This window comes from Falco naumanni, chromosome 4, assembly GCF_017639655.2.
Source record: "Falco naumanni isolate bFalNau1 chromosome 4, bFalNau1.pat, whole genome shotgun sequence".
Taxonomy (NCBI): Eukaryota; Metazoa; Chordata; class Aves; order Falconiformes; family Falconidae; genus Falco; species Falco naumanni.
This window is the reverse complement of record NC_054057.1, coordinates 3,026,910-3,049,663: the sequence shown is the minus strand read 5'-3', so window position 1 is coordinate 3,049,663 and position 22,754 is coordinate 3,026,910. Positions and strand designations below refer to the sequence as shown.

Sequence of the window (22,754 nt, the reverse complement as noted above, 5' to 3'; positions counted from 1 at the left end):
AGCACATACTTTGTTGTTTTTACAGGTGTTAAGCATTATGCAATGAATTATAAGCTTGCTTTGAATTTTATTTTCCAAGCTTTAAGGTTTGCAGTTAACTGTAAATATGAATCATTTCAACTGTTTTACTGAAGTTCAAGTCTGCAGACAGCCTGATACATTCTTCTATTATGCATGTGTGAACATTTGCATTAAGCTCAGTGAGGTATTTTAATAAAAAACTAATCTGGCAATTTAAATGTACTGTTATGGCTTGTTACTGGACAAGAGATCACATTATGAAAACTGTATGACTAAAGTAAGCAGTTTGTATTTATGGCAACTTAAAGAGAAGGGGCTATTCTTGCCTTTGCTTCCTGGGTATTTATTCAATTTTTATCTGTTTTTAATGTGAAGCTGGATACATGGTCTCTAGGCAGACCTCTGTTCTGGGTAGGCCATAGGAAAATACTGATATTTTTCTCTATATATTTAAATTCTGCTTATATGCAGTCCTTTAGATGGTAGGAATTGCAGCATGGTAGTTGATTAGCTCTTGGAATTCTTTAACAGTGTATCTCAAATTATCTATAAACGCGCTGGAAAGGGAGATGAAGAAAACGACAGGCAGAAAGTTTGAAGAGAAAAGGTAAATTAGTACTGAGGGGAGGAAAGGCAAAAATGTTGTCTAATACTGAGAGGCAACGTTGACGAAGGCCATGAATCTATAACTAACATTGTATGAAGGGACTGATGGAGGCTAAAGCTGGATGAGCTAGAGGAGAGGAAAAGCAACCATTTGATTACAGAAAAGTCAGGTTTTCTCGTACTGTTCTTAGTAAAAAAAAGAAAACAACCCCAAAACAACCCATAATGTACTTGTCAGAAAAGGGGTATTTAAAAAACAGTTTTAATCATAGGTATCCAGTATGCTTGATACTTTTAAGTATGTTGGTCTGATTTTTTTTTTTTTTTTTGGCTGTTTTTGTGTTACTACAAACTATTTTGTCTGAGAAAACACAAAGACACAAACCCAGTTGGTAAGTCTTATAGTGCTTTTCTGTAGCATAACAAGCCATGTGATTCTTGGAATGTTGTTGGTTATAAACAATTCCAAAACTGTTCAATGTGAAATTTAAAATTTTCTTGCAGTGTCCTGAGAGGCAGTCTTTCACTACATTTTACACAATATTTAACAACTTCACAAGTGTGGTTTTTTGTTTATTTGGGAGGGGTTTTTTGATTGTTTTAAAGAGTCAGAGAATAGCAGAGGTCATATAATCTTGCAGGAAGTTGTATAATACAAGTTATGAAGTTTCTGGAGTCCAAAAGATCTCTCCAAAGTGAAACGCATTATATGTATAATTTTATTTAAAAAACTAAAAAGAACACAAAACCCATGATTTTCACTTCCGTTGACAACAGTTTCCATTGTGTTGACAGTTAAACATGTTCTTAGTTACACAAATGATTCTTTTTATCAGTAGTTGTATGTTCTTTAGGTTAAAACGTTGATTACAAAAGGTAGAAAGGAGGGGTGATTACTAGAAGCTGTGGGACTATGAACAGCAGCAGTATGAATTTATGGCACCTTAAAGAGATGGTACTATTTTTGCCTTTGCTTCCTGGGTGTTTATTCCCATCTTATCTTTTGCACTGGCACTTTCTTTTATTTGTTGCATGAAGATTCAGATTAGGGAATTGTTCTAGGAGAAGCTGTCTGAATCAGTTCACTGGTGAAAGGGAGCAGGGCAGAAGCAGCTGTGTGTGGAAGACACAATGGTAGTGCTGTAGGTTTCTGCTGGATTCAATTTGTGGGACTTCTGCCCCACTGAGTCTTTCTCCTGTAATTATTACTTCATCTACAGGAAGATCCTTAAACTAGGAGAGAAGCACAAATTTAATGTATTGGCATTATTCCCATATACCTTTCCTATATTTATTAATGTTTAAGCTGCATTTCAGTTGTAAAGAAAAATTCAGGAACAGAATATATCACATTAAACCTCTAGGACAAACCTAGTGCATCTAAAGTACATCAGTGTTAAGGTAGGAAAAAATTATGTTGGATGTGTCTGAGTGCTGATAGAAGAATGTTTTCGATCACCTAGCAGAGATTCAGAAACACATGATACAGGTGAATTACTTTATCTTCTGGTGTTTGCTGCAGATGAAAATGAGAATTTCACAGTGTGTTTATGCTGTTTTGATAGCAGCTTGGCAGGCTGTGTGAAAAGGAAAAGAAATGTTTTTTAGTAGGCTATGTATGCTTTCACATGTTCAGTTGATGGGGTAACCTACTTAAATCTTAGCTGACATTAAGTATTTTTATCAGGTTTAAGCAACTGAGACTCCAGTTGAATATTTATATAGGTTTGATGCAAAGTTAAACAGAAAAAGCACTGTTCTTACCAAAGCCAAGCATAGGTATTGACAATGTCCTCATTTTTTTCTCCCCCTCCAAAAAAAAATGTTAGGACTTTAAAAAAAAAATACTAATCCTCTTCAAATGGAAGCATATTTATATGGCAACATTTGACATCACTCAGTACAGACATAATGAAGAACTGTGTGTGATATTCTTGTACCCAGCCCTACATATTTATGCAAAATAATATTTTTTTTCATTAACAACTCTAACTCTACTGCTGTCTACACTTTGACAGGAATACATATTGTATGAGCAAAGTATATGCTAATTAAATATAATCACATATTAACTATTTCATAATAAATAATGGTAAGCATTAGAATAATAACATTTAATAATATTTTTAAAGTCTTAAAACAGTGATTTGATTTTTTTGAACAGTTGACCCATTTTCATCAATTCAACATCTGCTTCCATGGCAACATGATTTGAACCAGGAGCAGAATCATGCAACTCCCCTCTTTTTCTTGCTGGATAGATGCTGAGTGCAGCAAGTGCAGTTTTCAAACAAAAAGTAGTAGGTGAATGTCATTAAAGCAGGAAACCATAAGCCCTAATTAACATAACTTTAAAATAGTTACATCCTGTAGTGTGTTTAGTTCTTCAGGCTTTACCATAGACACATACTTCTGGTATGAACCACAGGTGTAAAGTAGAACATTTCAAGCAAGCATTTGTGCTTGTGTGAAACTGTACCCAGTCACCTCTGACTTCTTACAGTGATTTGAAAAAAAAAAAAAAAAAAAAAAAAAGAGGAAATTATTCTGAAGAAATTTGTTGAATAGCTGAGTGGATTAAAACAAGGTGTAACCTTAATTCTGCAGTGCTTTTTTACATTTCTTTGAGAACTGTTGACAAGTTTTCTTCCTGATGACTGACTTTTTAATGTAGACTCATAAATTCAAAGAATGCTAATTAAATCAGTTTCAGGACTGCTCTGAAAGTTGAATCTAAGAAATCAGTTGTATGTACAATTCTTAGTAGTTGTTTGGGTGGTTTCGATTATTTTTTGTTTTAAACAGTACATCAGTAGGAGTGTTTTGAAGCAATAGTTGTAAAGTACAGCTTAAGGTGCATGTATCCTAATATCCAAAAGTAACTTTTGTTATCCAAGCACTCAAATGTTGTGAACTAATGGAAAGCTTTTATGCAGAGGTGCACTTAGCCTGGATGTCTTACATCACACAGAGGCATTTGGGGATTACCTTGGAAATACTAAATAATAATGGAGGGCCCTCTTGATAGCTGTAGTGTAAAATCTGACCTTACAGTCTACACATATGATCAGCTCTGGTATAGGTGAAAATGAGGACAAGACTAGCATATTGATAATAAACATGGATTAATAAACAATTCAGCTGTGTAGATTTGATTTCATGGAGTCCTTGCAAGGATTTGAAATAGATCTTCATAAAAAATATATATATGTTTAAATTCCGTTCTGTAAGAGGTATGGAGTGGAATAAGGGAAGTAACCCTTTCTTAAGCTTTGATTGTTCTGGGTGAGGAGGAGCTGCAAGTCCATTTTCAAAGGTTGGAAAGAAGGAATCATAGCTTGTTAATAAAGATGAAAAGTTAGTGCTGTTATGTTTAGAAGTGTTAGCTGATCCAAAATCAAAGTGGTTGAGAGTTGCTTGGTACATATGCTTTTGTCTAGAGCTGTATTTTATTAAGTGTATTTCTTCATCAAAGGCCTCCTGGTGTACAGTAGAAGCTCTCTGAGCTTCTGCTGAGCACTTGTAATGGCCTCAACACTCAGCCACTTTAGCCAGTAAACTTGACAGTTGTTTCTGCAATGATGTGCCAAAGAAACTGGGAAACGCTACCACAGTTGAATGGTTTGGATTCTAGTAGATGAGAGGTTCTAGGCATCATCATACTTTGCTTTCTAGATAAACTGGGAAATTAGTAAGCATTGCATCCTGAGTGCAGCTGAAGCTCTTTTGAATCTGCTTATTGAGAGAAAGCAATTTTAGGTGGCTTGTCATATTAAAATCAAGAGTCTTTTCCCTTTATTTTCTTTTAAAACAAAAAAAAAAAATCTTTAAATGTTTTGCACAGGTTTCAGTGCTGTCTTTTTTTCCTGATAAAAAAAAAAATTAAAAATCAGCTTTAATTTTTAAAGAAACACTGCTAGTTGACTTATTTTTTAGCAGTCATCTACAAGACTCCATTCTGGCAGGGTGGAAGTGAGGTGTTGTTCTGCATGATGTAGTGCTTTGCATGTGTGCAGCCAACAGCTTTATTTGTGTAGAATTCAGGACTTTAGGGTTTAGCAGATATGCAATGTACACTTAGATATTGGCCAACTTTGCATAGTAAAGAAACTGGAAAAAATGCAGAAAAATAGGCTGCATCAGTATATAGACATATATAAATTCATTGACACTAAAGGAGTTATAACAGTGCAAAATTGGAGCAAACCAGCTGTGCATAAGATGATTTTTTTTTTCCTGAAGTATTTCTGTGTTTGTGACAGGTAATAATTTAAGATACAGTAGATGCAGAGTTTCACATAAAGAATCAGAGAGTAATTTAGGCTGGAAGGGACTTCTGGAGATTATTTGGTCTAACCTGCTGCTGAAAGCAGGACCCTAGATTAGGTTGTCCATGTCCTTGTCAAGCTAAGCTAAGACCTGAATACTTCCAGCCAGGGTAAGTCCACCACTTCTCTGGGCAACTTATTCCATTGTTTAATTGTTCTCATGGCAAAGAATGGGTGGTTTTTTTCTTACAGCAAGAAAATTCCCCGAAGCAACTTGTGTCTTATGGCCTCTTGTCCTTTCACTGTGCATCCTTGTGAAGAGGGCATTTCCGTCTTCTTGAAAACTACCTGTCAGGCATTGGAAGTTCAGTGATTAGATCCTCTCCACCCTCCTGAGCCTTCTCTTTTCTAAGTGGAGCAAACCTGGTTCCTTCAGTCTTTCTTCATATGTCAGATTCTTCAACCCTGTAGTCTTGGTGGCCCTCCAACAGACCCCCTTCAGCTTTTTTAGTGTCTGTTTTCCATGTTGTCAGTGCCACTTTTAAAGAAACAAGGAGTGCCTTTCATGTGGGCTCATCCCTTTATATGTCTGCTAGTTGCAGTGGGTATTCTTTCCATGTCCTAGTTCTTTTCTGTGGCAGTGTGTTTTGTCCATACTGATATGCATACTTGTATGCATGCATATATACTATGTGAGGGTGTTTTGTTTATAACCTGAGTAGTTTTTTAGTTTTCAGGTGTAAATGTAAGGCATAGTGTTTACTGGTAAATATTTGATATGTGGCTTAAATTTCCATCTAATAGTTAAATGTAAAGGGAAAAAATATTATTTAGCTATAATAAAATAATATTAATTAGGAAGTTATACATAAGGCTCTTTCTGAAATGTTTAATGGTAAGATACAAACCTTACTTGACAGCTTTACAGTTCCTTTTTAAGAAAATACTTAGCAAGCTTATTCTTCAGGTGTTTTATTTAAATGAAACATATCCTAGCCTAGATATGCTTGCACTTATGGTGAAAATATGAAAATACAGAAAGATATATGAAAAAATGCAATTGATGTAAATTATGTAATTTTTTGGTTCATTGATATATGCATACGTAAAATAATTCTGTAGCATTACTAGTTCTGGATGTTAGAAAAGATTATTCCAAGCCACTGGTGATTTCAATTAATGTATTGTTTCTGTTCAAGGATACCTCTACCTCAGCTGCAAACACATATGTAATGTATATACATATACATAACAAATCATGCCTAAAAGTCTTCCTTTAGAAATCTGATGTGTATGTTTTAATTTTTAGTATCATACAAAATAGTAATTTGATTTTTATATTCTATGCTATACAGGTATGTCACTGCAACTTGGTTTATTCCTAGACTTGCAATTGTGAGCCATAAAAATAGCTTGATATTTTACTTTCAAGCTGAAACTTTGGCAGAAATTACCAGAAGATGCTGAATAGCATTACTATAACTTAGTGGAAGTTTCTGAATGTTTCTGTACTATAGAGACTTAGGAAAGCTTACTGATTGTTTAGTTTACTCTTTGACAAAATTTTAAGAATAAAAATTAACTCAAATTTTTGTGTATTTTATACACATTGTACTTTGCAAAAGATTCTTGAAATGGTAGGTTTAGTTTGAATACAAGTTTATGAAATATTTTAGATAAGTTATTCTTCTGAGTAACAGGGGAACAGATTGTTTTCAGGGTTTTTTTTCTCACCTCAGTGAGAGTTTTAACCTTTCAGATGGGGGAAGATTTATAGGTTTATCTGTATAAGAGTCTGTAAGTGCTTGCTGCTGGACCAGACTCTTGGGACCATATCAACGAGGTTTAAAAAAAAAAAAAAAAAAGACAAGTTTGCTGGTTGCATATTAATATGGATTATGTTCATTTCCAAAATCAGAATTTATCACAGATATTTTTAGTGCCATCTACTGGTTCTTTTAAGATATTCATTCTGGTTTAGTGTATATTTTTGATCACTTTGAAGACCAGTAAAGACTAATGGCAAAAGCTTGTCAGAATGAAAACAAACGAAAAATTCAAAGATCTAAGTAAGTTTGTGGTTGCTGGTTGTATTCTGTAGCTTTCTGCTAGTATAGAAGTGAAAATGTATATTAGCATCCATCTATTCTTAAATAGTCCAATGGCTTTTTGAAAGTGTCAGAATTTAAGAGAGTATTTGTATGTTTTCTTATTTGTGAGTAGTTTTAATTTGTTCTTCCTTATTTTCTGCTTTTCTCAAACCCATTTTCAGATTCTCAATTTGCTATGTTGGACGTTGAAAAATAACCACACAGATGAATGAACTGTTCTGTTCAAACCATGTACAAACACCGAAATATGTTAAGTGGGTATGTGTAGTAATGTGTAGGACAGCAAGAAACCACTGTATTGCATCAGGTTTTTCAACCCTGATAACTGAAATATATTGCTGTGTTGATATATTGACAGTAATTTTCATTCCTTACTTTAGGGTGACACAATTGAAAATAAGATCTTTAAATAATATGTGCCTTGGTTGTAAAGGTCAGACTTGGTGTATGAAATAGTTTGCTGCCTTTTTTTTTTTTTTTTTTTAAACAGAATTTTTTGACCCATGTGAACTGGGGGTATGTACAAAGGAATGGCTGAGCTAGATTGTATCATGGGTCCCTCTAAGCCAGAATCCTTTCTGCAGCAGAGGCCAAGGGAAGACTATATTAGTATAGCCAAACATGTAGTCATGCTTCCTTAGAATTAATTCCCAGGATCTAGTGATCTGTGGTGTAAACCTTTATAAGGACCTGTCTTGTTACTGAAAATGAACTGGCCAAAGCTGTGTATGAAAGGGTGCAATGCTTTTATGCAATGGCATAGCCACTTTTTCAAAATTACTTGAATCGTTTTATAGTAAAAAAGCTAGTTAAGCAACTAATGTTAATGTTATCCTAGCTTAATAAGTAATCATCGTGTGTATTGGTTCTACTCTGGATTTTCCTAGCTTTTCTCTGCTCTTTTCTCAGTTGTCTTTTCTGTGGAAGAAGGACTTCTAATTCTAAGTTGGATGCTGCCATTTGTCACTGCTGCATGTGGCAGTGACATTTTGGTGAAGGTTAAGAAGCTCATAGCAAAGGGAGCCCTCTCACAGGGGAAAAAAAAATGTGGGAGGTATCTTAGTAGAGACAATGATAGCAAAAAGGTAGTGTTCCCGTCTTGCTGTCAGTCTGGTGGTGGTAGGAACAGGCAGGTACAGAGGTATCAGGTGCCAGGTAGCTCAAAGACCTGAACATTCAAGAAGGATCATGGCAGTGCTTTACTTCACATTGTGGTCCCTTCAGTAAGAAGTAGAAATGGGTGTGTCTTCTGGGATTGTGCCATTCCTCATGCATTTTAACATGGTCTGGTAGATACTACTGTATTTTTAAACCATGTGTATACTAGGAAAGTTGAGTGAGGAAGATACCAGGAATTCTTCCTGGAGGAGAACATATTCCTTAACTATGCTAATAGGTGCTTCAGAAGTGTCAACCTGGAAGAACAGCAGGAGAAGACTGAGTAAGAATATTTTTTCTGTTCCTTCTGGGATTGTGCAAGGCTGCCAAAATGACAGAACTTCAATGGAAAGATGAATAAAGAACAGATCTTTGGAGAGAATTACAAGACGTTTTAAAGAACTTTATAAAAATCAGACTTTCAGATCTCTTTAAAACCCACTTAGCCTAATATTTCCCACAAAGAAGTTTCCTTTAATGTTTAAATATGGTATTTCCAACTCAAGCCTGATCAGGATGTGCAGCTTCCTTGCTGGCATTTGGAAGCTGAATGGCCAGACAAAAGCCAAGTTAATACCTATTAATATTCATTGTTTACCTTCCACTTGATCAAGATTAGTAATTGTTTAATGACAAGATAAAGTATGTACACTCAAAGCCTCCTGGCTGCACAACCGTTCCAAGGCTGGCTTAACATGTCATGGAACTGAGTTGTTTTGTTTTGTAAATAACATATTAGTTTATTCAGTTAAATTATTTAAATAATTTTCTGCAAATGTGATGTCTGTAGCTGCCAGCACAAGCCTGAATAATGGCACTTCCTAGAGGATAGGTGGAGCTATAGGATTCAGGTATTGTATTTCCACATCTCTGTGATGCAGTTTGCAGTAGTGTTTCTTTTGTATCATTCTTACTAGAAGCTTTCCTTCTCAGGGACTGTGACGTTCTTCCCATCTCCAAAGTTTTGTATAACTTTTGTGTCTAAGGTGGTATGTTCTGGTTGGTTGGTTTGTTTGGATCTGAAACTGCATGTAGTATTGGAGGATAAATCCAGGTAGTTATTTCTATCCTCACGTGACTGAGAGTGAAAAAGAGCGGCTCTGAGCAGGTAAGGGAATCCAGAAGTAGAAAATGTGGGGTTTGCAGCTGCAGTTGGAGAAGACATGAAGCGCAAGAGATCAGTAGAACTGTCTCCAAATAGCAGGAAAAAAGCCAGTCATATCTGTGTTGGTGCCTCTGTGTTGTTTATTAGATATAAACACCTCTCTTTTCAGAGGGAGTCTTAATGATGTAATATTGTTGCTTGCATGTTTTCCAGTTACAAAATTGCAGAGGAATTTGCTTTTCTTTTATTAAATTGTCTTTGCAATAACTTCTGACACTCTGGTTTGGAGTATTAAGCCTTCTGGATCAACTTCTGCATTCATGTTTTTGACTTTGTTACCTACTCAGTATTGTAAATATATTTATTAGTCATTTATTGGAAATTTGTTGTGTAAGTTCTACAGTCTCTTAATTAAAAATGAGCTAGATTTGTTGCTGTAGCTTTTCCCATCCTGATCCTCTTTAGAAAAAGTTGAAAGCATCGTTTGTGTTTTAAAAGCTGGGATTATTTAAAAAAAAAAATCCCTTTTTTTTTTTTTACTTGCTTGCTTTGTTTTAAGTGCTGAGAACCAGCTGGACCACTAAACTGAAAAATTATTTTGGAACTCAAATTGTGCAAGAAAATGCAGTACTGGACTGAAAAGCTGTAGTGTAGAGTTAATTTTTTTTTAATAATCTCTGTGAAGACGTTTTATTAAATGCAGGCTGAATATGGTCATGAGTCATGCTGTGAAGTAAATGTCAGAAGAAGTGGGGCTTAATTACTTCATTTTTGCATTGAATTTTTATCTTTTACTGGGAAGATGTGTCAATCCAAAATTTCACTCTTCTGATCAGAAGAAATTAGTGGAATGATGTGTAATTTTCAAAGGGATTTTTCATTAACTGTGGCAGTGTGCAGGCTGCCTGATATGCTGCTGCTTTCTATTCTAATACCATGAGCAGTTCTTTTGAAGTCATGGGAGATTTCTAATGCATGTCTATAATCTGCTAAATCTCTACAATGAATAATACAAAGGAGATACAGTTAGAAGTTGCTGAGAATTCGTAAACCACAGTATGTTTGATCAAGGTTCGTTTTAGTCAGAGGATTTGTTGTAAGATAAATAGTGTTTGTGCATGCGCATGAGTGTATGTACGTGCATGGTATAGGGATTACAGATAAACTGATATCAAATATAAAAGTATCTTTTATTAAACTTGAAATGCAGAGTTTGCGATAATTGAGTTTATCTGCATCTCAGTGTATTTTTTCAGAAGTTCATAGCTATTGCAAATTCTGAGTGAAACTTGTTTTAAATCCGGTGAAATGGCAATAAACAGTTTATTAAAGGAAACGTTTAAATTTTTACTGCTATAGCTTAGCAAATAAAATTATTTAATTCAAGTACTTTCTTGTTCTAGCTTCTGCAAGGCTTAATTTTCTTTTTAAAAGATGGCTATACTAAGAATAGTTCCTAACAAATAAATTAATACATCTTGAAAAACAGTATGTTGAAAAAAATTGAAATATTAGTTTATTCTAACACTGATTGCATTTGGTAGTTCTGCTTTATTTCCTGTGTAATTAAAACAACTGCAGGACCAAACAGGAGAAATATAATGAGTGTTAGTGTGACATCTCTCTAGTGGTTTTCCTGCCAGTTTAACAAAATAATTTGAGGAAAGGGTATTACATCTTTTTAAAAGCATAAAATGTGTATATAGGGAGGATTTGAGGGTTAATGCCTTACATGTGAATAAGGAGACCACAGCCTAGACTGTAGTGTTCCTGTAAGTGCTCCTGTTTCTGTTTCACCCCCTCTTATTATGGGAGACTATAACTACTTTCAAATTCTGACTGCAAACTACCCTTTAAGGGTCAAAAGCAGAGCTGGTAGCTAGAATGGGATGTGGCCATATTCCTCCCCATGGAGACAGCAGGTTGAAAAGTGATGCTGGTACTATTATGCTAATAGGATCATGAACTGGTCTTCCCTAAACTGGGATGGTTCTGTCACGGCCAAATAAAACTGACTTTGGGTATGTCAGAAGGAATGAGTGGATCTGCCTTTTTATAACTTCTAGTTCAGATTATTTTGGTGCGTATCTGGAAAGCCACATGCAGCACAACATGTAACTGCTGATTTCTAGGTAGTATTGGTGCTGCAGTTCTTTGACAGCTGCATGGTCTTTGTATTGGTGTGTTTGGAATTGCACGTTCTGAATTTGCTGAGTATAGGTAGAACCTTCTACCATTTTCTTATTCTGTTGTTTTTTGGTTTTTTTTAATATTTCAAGTTGCTTAGGCTTTCCAAGCATCCTCAGGTGCTGTGATCGTTACACTAAGACCTCAACTACCAAGAGAAGTTAACAATAACAGTTAGTGAAGAAGAAATCTTAGGGTGCACCTCACGTGGATGCTCTGTTATAGTATTATAATAATTTAATTCTGTTCTAAATCTTTAAAATGAGAGGTTCCAAATCTGCTGAGTTTTAGTATGTTTTCCATGTCTCCTCCCCTCCATTTTATTTTTGAAGGTGAAGTGCATAGCAGTAGCGGCAGCTTGCTCTTCCCTCCCCCTTCCCCTGCAATGTAGGTTAAACTTTGAGATCTGTAGTTACGCAGTTTAAATACAAAATAATTTGTACAGCAACGAATCATAAGCTATACTTTGTAAAATGTCTTCTGAAGCTGAAGTGTAAGAGTATGTACAGCTGTATGATATATTTCTCAACTTTTAGCTAGGGAAGCTATATGCAAGAATTGCCTTTCTGATAGAAACACTGAACAAAATGGGGGAGGGAATCCAGCTTCCTTTGCAATGTCACATTGTATTAATACTTGCAGTTCCATCTTGCTTTGCCCGGCTTCCCTCCGAGACTTCTCAGCTGCAGAGGTACAGTGAGTGATAGGAGCATAATGTTAGAAGCTATAAAAAGAGAGAGATGCTGCTTTTGATCCCACAAAGTAATTGTGACAAATATTAGAAAGTTGTATGGTGGCTTCTTTTTAAAGTTTGGGAGAAGACTTACATCTTTGCTTACTCTATTTCAAACAAAAAAAGCCTCCTGTCTTGTCATTTTCTGTTAGAGTATTGTTTAGGGATACTGCCTTGGTACAGTAATATGGATGCATTTCTGCTGGTGCAAACATGTTCTTATGCATGTGTATACTTTTTATAACATACAGTAACAGCTTAGATTTTTTGGCAAAAAGTCAAGACTTAAATTTGTGTTACATTCTTTGTGCATGCTACAATCTGTAGCTATAAAATGTCCCTTTCTATGTGCATATGCACATATCTAATATCCATATGCACCTTTCTAATGTGCTTTGTATTACAGAAGTATAGCTACACCTAGGAAATCAGTGTGGAAACTGCGGAGAGCCTGAGAGGGCTACTTAGCATTTGGGTGTCTCCCTCAGGCAAAGGTTGATTTTGTCAGGGTGGGACTTGCGTGTGTTGTTCTCCCTCTGTTCCTGTCTATCCTGTTTTTCATCGGAAGACATGGGTTGCTGTTTGCAGGTGGGGGAGCTGCAGTACAGTGTAACAGCTCCCCGGGTTTGGCTGATTGGTGAAAAAGATTCAACATGTTTTGTGGACCCTGCCCTGAAGTTTAGCTTATCTAACTTTTGTCTCCCTGCTCTGAGCCAGGATCTTGGCCAACTCCCAGAGATGTGAGGTTCCTGGCAAGAGGGTTTTCAGCCTTTCAAAGTATTCATGAACTTTCCGTTCTTGTGGTTAGAAAGCTTTTAACCAAGATCTCCCAAGTGCAGGTTAAGCTGACTACTACTTGTAATACAAAAAAGTAATTGTTCAGTGTTCCCTTCATGATGACTTCTTACAGCTATGATGTTCCTGTCTTCTGTTTTCTAAACTGCATGATCTCAGATCTTTCAACTCTTACTCACAGGTCAATTATTTCAAAATACTTGGTTTTGTTCTCACCAGGATTGTCTCTACTTCTTAAATCACAATACCTGAAACTAGATACAAGTGCATAAGTTTTACTGCTTCTGAGTATTTAAAAAGTTCAGGCACATCCTATGTTTTATGTGATGCTCTTTTTAGCATGTCAAAAGTTGGGGGGGGGTTGTCTTTTTTGCAATAACCTTGTACTGGATTTTTCTTTTTTTTCTGAATTGGTGCTATATATCTTTCAATGTGTACCCATTTATTTTTACTGAATCTCACCTTGTTCATTAGGACTATTTCTTCAGTTTTTCAAGATCACTGAGTTCTAATCCTGCTCTTCAGAGCACTTGGATTTCTCCATGCTTGGTATCATATGCACAGTTCTAAAGCAGATTTTCCTGTTCAGTCACCAACACTGTTAATAAAACTATTGAACTAGGATCTGGTCCACCACAGTAGGCTGGCCCCCATGAAATGGTCCTTCCAGCTTGACAGCTGGTAATGATTACTGTTGGAGGGCTTTTCTTTTCCAGTCAGTTGTCTGCTTCCCTATTCAGTTATTTGATTTGGAGTGTTTTGAGAGTGACGCAACTACTATCGATCTTGTCAGAGTAGATAAATTTGGTTTTAATGTTGCTTCTGGTTCCATATTTGAGATGTATGCATTTCTGCACTATGGTTTTATTTGTGAGTGATTTTGCAAGGAGTTTCAGAAATATACACTGATTGTTAGTTTCTAGCTATCAAATTATAAATAAATATGTTACTCATCCTCTGCCATTGTTCTCTGAATTATAATGAATGAGTGTTGTATCAAGGCATGGGCATATCAGTGTTAGAACCTGTGCATGGTAGGCAAAAATCACATAAAATGGGTTTACGTAGGTCAAAAAGGGAATTGTTTTTTGTGTTGATGAAGTTTTGTTGGCACTTGCATTTCCAAAGAAGTCTTCATTTTAAATTCTACCTCTTAGTAGAGGTAATTATTACTATATATACCTATGTAGACTGCAGGTTTGTCCTGGTGAGAAAAGATAGGGGCCTATTCACTTTGCTGATGGCATGCTGTAGTTTCCTATATTGCCTGTACTCAAGAACAGAAAGAGTGACTGAGGTGTTCTTAGGTAAGCAGTGTTTTGTGGTGATTAGTGATCCAAGCATAGTCTCCTTCGTTATATCAGCATGCGAGACTGTAAATACACCAAGGTACCATCAGTGAGCTTTTGAGTCATTAAAAATATATTGAAAGCTCTGATCTGGCCAAACACCAGATAATTCTGTTTCATTAGAACTGCTGAATATGTGGAAACATGTACCAATTCCCTTTGGTCCCAATGGTCCCTTTGGACTACTGTTGTTGTAATTACAATTTGCTGGATCGTGATGTTACAGAAAGAGGACAAGTATGAGGATGGGAGTTTTCTTCCCATGCTTGCCCATCTAAAATATATCTATTTTATTTTAAAACTAGACAGTGTGCTAGTCTTCTGTTAAGAAATGATAACATAAGTATTTAGTAATATTTGACAGTGTTAAGTCTGGCAGTGTTTGAAGCTGAGATGCTACAGGTAAAATACCTGAACATTGGCAACATGTTGCCAATCACAATGCAAATCACTGCCACAAACATAGGTCAGAGTTGGTGCTGTTTCTGTTTTCAGTTCACTGACTGGTATTTAAAAGTAGAGAATAAATATACTTAAGGGAGGGAAAGGAAATGCAGTAGCTTAAAATGGAAACACAAGCTAGTGTGCGATGGAGTTTATTGTCTATGTATTAGTGTACTTAAAAATTCTGAAATTTCTGTTATTACGCTAAATTAGTTTTGTCCCTTTGCTGACAGTTCTATTCTTTGTTATTCTGTTTTTATCCCTGGATTTAATAACAAAGCCATGTACTCATGCTTAAGATAAAGTAAGCTTGTAATCTTCAAGGAATAGCTTTCAAAAGACGTTGTAGGTAGATAGGCCATTAATGGCTCAGCTGTAGTTAGGAGATATACCAGGAGAGTAAGTTTTTTGTCCTGGAGAGGAGGGTAGGTCTTACGTTCGTTTTACCACTAGAGGGCTTGTTTGTATAACACTGAAAAGTGTGCCTGAGAAGGGTGCCCTGCGACAGCTTTCTGATGGTTCCTACGGTCCAAGAAAAAACAGAGGAGAAGCTCCAGATACGGAAGTGTGACATTGAGGAGATGGATATCAGGCGACAAAGTTAAGAATACTATGAACTACCTAGTTTTTCTAAACTCAGAAAATTATATAAGAGATTGTATCTCGATCTACAACTAGACAGAGAGGCTGGTCAGGAGTAAGAAGCGATTGGAGAAAATAAATTAAAATAGCTCATCAGCCCATGTTTTTTGAGAGTTTTGCTGTTTGCTTGACCTACGCTTAAAGCATCTCTTTGACAGAGCCATGCATTTTTGACATCAACGTCATTGTCTTGGTTTCTACTTTTCTTTTGCTTTTCATCACAGCTGAACATGTCTTCGTTTTTACAGTCCATGCTAACATGCAAGATTATTTCCTTGGGAATCTGCTTAGTATGGAATGTGCCTCGTTCACAGTACCAGCGAGAATCCCAGTGCAAGTATCCTCTCTTCCCTGTTCATAAAGCCTGAGTTGTTATGGCAGAACATAACACTTTCCAAGAGCCTCTCTTTTGTTTTGAAACATTGTTTGGCAGTTGCTTGGCTTGTCAGCACAGAATCTGTGGAGACAGCTTTCCCAAAAACTGCTACTAGCTTTGGGGTTTTGCATGCATATGCACTTTAAATTAATTTTTGCAAAACTATGGAGTTGTTGGTCTGTTTCTATTCTTTTGCTTAGAGATTCTACAAATTCTATTTAATGAGTCTTAAAATGTACAGTTGTTCTGAGTTTTGTGCCTGTCACTAGCAAGTATGGAATCCCTAATGTTGACAGTGCAGCTTCATATTTTTCAGTAATTTTTAGTTAAGTTGTTTTAGGTTGTTTTGTTTTGTTTTTTAAATACATACAGCTCGCCAACAAAACTGTTGATTATATACCAGAGTTTGTGCTGGTGCTGGTGGTAATTAAACAATGGGGAGCTTAAAATAAAATAAAAAAAAAGGCAAAAATTTGTATTTTGAAACACACAAAAAAAGAGTAGTTGTCTAGTTTTTATTTCCATCTTGTTCACTGATAATTCATTTCAAAAAGAAACCATCTCTTTGGAAGTCTAACATTCCACACCACTACAAAACCATATTTCTGGGCAGATACTACTTTCTCATTCGGTATAGTGGCTTTGTGTCACAATGCTGTGATAAAACAAATGTTAGCAGGCATCACCTTTCTGCTCTAACTTGGCTTTTAATAGTTGTAGACAAAGATTTGGCATTTTTTCCCCCTCCTCCTGTTTCCCAGCTGTTTCCAAAAACTGTAGACAACAGTGACTTCTCTCATGAGTGTCCCTGACAGCTGTAAGACCCAGATGCCAAGTTTTGGCTCCCAAGCTTGACCTCTTCTTTGGCTTCTCTTCTGGTCTCTTGGCTGGCTGAACTGCTTGTTGCTGTGGCAGCTGCAGAATTGTCTCTGGAGCTGATTGATGCAAAGCTAGGTCATTCAGATTCTGCTTTACTGTTGATGATGCCACTTCTCTTAAACTTAACTCAGAATTATCCATATGTTTTTAATAGATTCTAAGAGTGAGACTTACTAAATTCTCAAATTGCTGTGATTACAGATTCTGATTTTTAAAAAATAATACTGTAAATAGAAAGGGTTTGATTCGCCTTTACTTGGAAGTAAAAACAGTCTGAATATAAATACGTAGCACAAAGAACAGTAATTGTCCATCCCTGACATTTTTGTTTGGCACTAGCTTTCTGGGTAAAAAGAATGATAGTACTTTCATTGTATGAAATATTTCAGCAACCTTGTAAAGAGCAAATATGTCTGAGACGTGGTTAAAATGGCTTAAAAGAGATGTGCTTATAATTTGAAGATGAGCATGTATTGAATGTATGTTACCTATTCACACATTTAATATCAATAGCTATGCATGAAGAGAGTCTAATCTGGTTTGAAAGAGGTTCAAAAAAAAATAGATTTATTAGAGTGAAAGCGAGGAGCAAACTTGTGAATACAGGGTGCAAGGGCAGGTGGTGTGTCTTTAGACACCCGGAATTTATGAAATGGAAGCAATTACAGTATCCTCTCTTTTATCACCGCAAAAAGTGAAGTTTTAATGCCCAACAAAACTTTTGAAATGCAGTATCATTAAAGTCCTGCTCACAGTGAAAAAATACAAATAAATGACTAATGATGTTAGAGGTGAAGCGCTATCCATGTCTTTAGTAAAACTGTAAAGTGGGACCAAAAGCAGCCTTTTGATGAGGATTATGTGGTTGCACATTGGCAGAGGATCTGCAGGCTTTTAAGAAAAGCTGCTGTGTAACTAGGTAACCTCTGGGTATGTTTATTGCAATGCCTGTGGCTGTGTTTCAGAGCAGAAAAGACAGTTACAAATACAGAGTAGAGGAATGTAAACTGTTTCTGAGTATTTCAATAAGAAAGATGATGGGCAGGGGGGAGAGAAAAACAGGTTTGACACTAACTACTCACAGTATATCGTAACATAAATGTTCTTCCTCAAACCACTCCAAAACAGCTGTGAAATAGATTCAGAAAGGCCAATATCTCTTCCTGCGGGAGGAAAGGGAAAGAACAGATAGTCCTTGTATCAGGGATCATCCATATAAATGACAGTTCAGGTACTGATTACAAACTGGATTTGGGAAATCCCATATGGTTATGTATTTTAGGGACTTGCAACCTTCTGAGGTGGTCAAGCATTGTTTGCATCCTCCAAAAGATGTTAAATGCCAAATCCTTCTGTCTCATTGCCATGTTGCATCCCACACATTTGGCCCCTGTTCTTTATGAACCTCATTTGTCTCCTGAGAATTGCCCCATCTGAAAGCTCATCTATTTGTTCAAGAGAAGAGAAGCAGCAGAACAGTGGCACAGAACTTGCAGGGGTAAATGTAGAACTGTAGGAATGGGTAAGAATCTAAACCAGCTCCGGTCTGCAGAAATACTAGTTCAGAAAGAACCAGAATCTGTTAGTTGGTGTTTTCATTATCACAACAGCTCCTGACACTACTGTGTGCTGAGTTAATACTCCTTGCTTCCATGAACTGGAGAGACAGAGCTTATCATGCTCTCAGCCTCAGCTGTTTGGGGGGAGAGGGAATTAAAAAAAGAGAAGTTAAAAATGAAATATGTGTATGAGTCATTTCAATACTTGGAAGCTTTTTGTAGATAGGGAACGTCAGGTGCGTAACTGTACAAAGGGTAGGAGAAAGAAAGGACTAGATCAAAGCCCTTCTGGCTGGAATTATGAAAACATTTGCATATCAGTTAATAATTTGCCATAATTTTTAAGGCATATTAAATTTTTAAATCTCTCCAAAAATATACACTGTAATTTACACAAATTTATTCCATACTGTAGCTGCTTCTTTAATTTTTACCATTTACAGTTTGAACATTAGTAACCAAAATAAGAATAAATAGTAAATGTGAATGCCAAGATTTTACAAGTGCAAAGTAAATCCAGAACTGATTTACTGTTACTGATTTATGCCTCTTGATGAATATATAGCTTTTGCAAGACTTTGAGTGTTAATTTTTAATGCATCGATAGTTTTCTTTTTATTAGCTGGTTGTAATTGTATGTTCCCAAATTAAAATTCTGACTAGACCCACCTCCAGATGCAAGACATTCCCTTAATAGCCTAAATCTTCATCCTCTGACTTCTGGAGATCTTCTAATGTGGTTTCAGGTTTTGAATTCTCTGTGTGCGCATATTTGAATCTATGAAGACACGTAGCAGAACACTGCCTTTGTTTTGCACAGGAGAGGCCTTTTTTAAATGCTGGATGCTGTGAATGCTGGGCATTTTTTGAAGACTTCTCTTGTATCTGAGATATAAGGGGAGTGTTACCTTGCTTAAAGGATTTTCTTATTTTTGGGCTTTTTCATCCCAGTGTTATTGCCTCCCGCTGCCTATCAGAGAGCATTGGCAACCACTTCCAAATGTATGCTCTCCTAACTTTATATAACCTCTTCTGCTACTCAGTGTATGTGTGTTTTTTGGAGGGTTTTGGTCAGTGCTCATTCAAGCTCTCAGTGAGCTTGAAGCCATCCTGGCTTTGTGCTAATCTATTTTTATCTGATAATTGGTTTTCCTGCTTGAGGGATTCACACATTGTAAATGAAGGTATTGATCTGCCTTGTCCCTGCATGATGTTTTTGTTTCCTGGTGAATTGCCATGTTGCTTGGTAAAACTGGTTTATTTTACAGTATTAGCTGCAGATACCTTAAATCAACTAAAGTGCAACTGAAGGAAAAAAATTTAATATAAACACCTTGTGAATATGATAATCGCAAAGTTTGATTAATTACAATATGCTTTCTTGTCTATAGGCAGAGGAGAATGTTCACTATAAGGATATATCTTTTTTATATACAAAAATGATCAATTCATATATGATATGTGTTCTTAGAAGTGTTTTAAACTGAAATCAAATTTCAGTATTTATGAGTTAGGAAACTGGAGTTGAGGGATGATGTTTTTTTTACCAGGGATAAGCATTAGTCTGTATATTGATTGAAGGAAAATGGGGAATTGAAATTCCTTATTTATCCAACTTACATGATGGATAAGTCTAAATATCTTACTTGGGATTTGGTCAGTTTACTGCAGCTAATGCTATATTCTTCCCATAGAATGGCTGAAGATGGTCGATGTTATTGACTCATAGCTCAGGCTCACTTCCTCTAGCAATAAGTCTATAGACAGATTTCTTTTCCTGGATCTGGCTGTATCTTTCCACTCATGTTTTTCACTCCTTTCTCACAGGTGGCATCATTGCTAATCTGTTGTGAGAATACCCTAGACCCATGTCAGCGAAAAGGAGTCATTGCAAATCATATATATTTGCTTATCTAACTTGAAATGGATCAGGGTCCCACCCATGACCTTCAAATTCTGTAAAGGTCATGCTGGAAACTAGCTTAAAAAATATCCCAGTACTCTTAGGAAATCATTATAAGAAAAAGTTGGAGAAGGCTAGAATCCTGAAATACATGGAAAATGCATAGCTATCATCAAGAGGCACTATGCAGTGCATCATCCAGGTAATTTGCATGACGTTAACAACAGTACAAGTTGCTGAACAGAAGCAGTATAGTGAATTTAGCTAACTGATATATCTTTTGATTTAATCCTGAGAGTTGAAGTTTGTTGTTGCATGGAAATAATTCATTACAATACCCTTTCTTACATAATGTTATTTTGTTAACTTTGTGACAGATCTTCATATGCAGCACTTTGACAACATATTTACTAGAGATGCAGTTTGGTCATTTACTTTGAATTGAAACCTCCATGCATTCATTACAAAGTATTTCACATATTGGGTCAAATTAGTGCTCAATCACTAAAACATTCTGTAATTCCACTTTCAGTATTGTGATGATACTGACATTGATAAAAATCCATTTATGAAAAGTTCGATGCGGATAGAACAGGATTGTGTTTGTGGTGAACAAAATAGAAAAAAGTTCATACCATTTTGTAAACTAATGTTTTTTCAAGCTGTTTTTCCTAACTGATAATCTTTTGTTTCCCATATAAAATTGTGAGCATTATGTTAAAATTCTGTTTAACTCAATTGCATAACAATGATATTATTCCAAAGTAACATACTAATGTTAGTTTTTTGAAACTGAAAAAAAGCATCTGTAAGACAGATGTATATATTTCCAAGCTGATGGTTAATTAGGCAAGGTTAATAAAAAGGAGAGACAGTATGTTTACAGCCTGTTAGCAAAGTGAAAATACAGCAAGTGGGATTGAAGAGCCACTTTATGGGACAGAGCTAATTATGAAAATGGTGTTTATAATGGGAGAGATAATTTTATAGTCCATATGTGAGTTATCTTGCTAAAATAATGAATTGGCAATATTTTTTCTAACTGTATCTTTCGTTTTCTGTATGTGTTGATTCAGTAGATATTTTTTATTTTATTTTTTATTTTTAATTAAAATTTCCTAAGGGAATAATGCATCCGTTACTGCATTTAACACTGTTGTGCTGAGTAGTGATTGCCTGCACAAACACAGGACATCTCAACAATAGGATTAAAAGAAAAAAAAAAGTTAAAGTGTTCTCACTAGCAGCATGTTCTTTCTGGGGGTGCTAAACAGGGGTAATTCAAAATAAGTTTTTTAAGAAACTTTTAAAGTTCTGGTCTGTCATTTCACATTGATAACTTCTTATGTGTGTTACTGCATGAACAAATGAGTCAGATTTTGTTTGAATGGGGGTCTTCACATTTTTGCTAAATGCATTTTCATATGTGTTACTTTGTGGTAGCAATTGTTCTTTAACTGTTTCTCCTGTGTGAGGAGCTCTGACCTCTGCCTGGAGTACTTATGATTCTTTCTAAATAATGGTATACAGTTACAACTGTGATCCCCATTAGATAGCTAGAATATATATCAAGAAGTTAGTGACTTGTTTTTATGTCATACATTTTGTTAGGCTACATCCAGAAATACAATATCATTATCTTCACTTGCACTGTTATGCTGCACAGGTTTGTTCATAATCTGTGGTCAGGAGAGGATTATTTTTTCTTTCAGCTAGAGTTACCTCATAGGTTTTTCTCCAAAGTAACTTGGAAATGCAGGATGTGTAAAAGTATTTAGTTAAGCGAGGGGAGCTTGTAGGATTAAGTTTGTTACAATGCTTCTTTTAAAATAGCTTCACGTATTAAATAAATACAAATGATACATATATCTGTAGCACCAATAAGAATCTTTAAATGACAGAGAAGTTTGATTGGACAAATACAGTTACCTCAAAATTTAGACAGCTGTTTCATTTTTCTTTTTGATGATCTGTTTTTTTTCCCTGAGTTTTAGCCTGAAGAAGTTAAAATGGCAGCATTATTTGGTGCATTATTTATACCAGTATACTGCATGAACTAAAATTATAATAGGTCTCCTAAGTGATATAATCTCCTTTTGTACTAGAATAAAAATATCTGCAAGGAATTACACTGAAATAAACCTAGCAGTATGAACGTACACGTTATCTCTTATTGGCATCACTTCTCAATTAGGCATGCTCTAAACATTTATAATATGCATTCCATTGTTTTTGAAGTTGCCCTTTCTCCCTGCTGATTTACCAAGGTACTCAGAACCATTTCTGCTTATTTAGTTGTAGAACTTTAAGTTCTGTCTGCGTTAGCATTTGAACTGTATTCAGGAACTTGATGGGTTTTAGAGGTTCCTTAATATTGTTTGGGAGGTGGGAATTCTTGTCCAGCACTAAATTGGAAAATGTATTTGAATTCTGATAAAGGAATATTTTTTTGAGGGTTTTATGGAACACACTAAATGGAGAAGAAAACAATATAAAACAACAACCCTAAACTGTTTCAGTCCAAAACTGTGGAACCAGTTTTCAGAAGTATTTTAATTATAATGTTGTTTTTTTTTAAAAGGCAAATTCTTACATTTTTTTCTTTTATGCCTTACCAG

At 35.7% G+C, this 22,754-nt stretch overlaps 1 protein-coding gene across 3 annotated transcripts in view; it reads left to right on the top strand.

Annotated features, from left to right (window-relative positions):
• Positions 1–22,754, top strand: part of ANO10 (anoctamin 10) — a 128,443-nt gene that overhangs the window by 23,776 nt on the left and 81,913 nt on the right. The gene's annotated exons all lie outside the window — the stretch shown is intronic.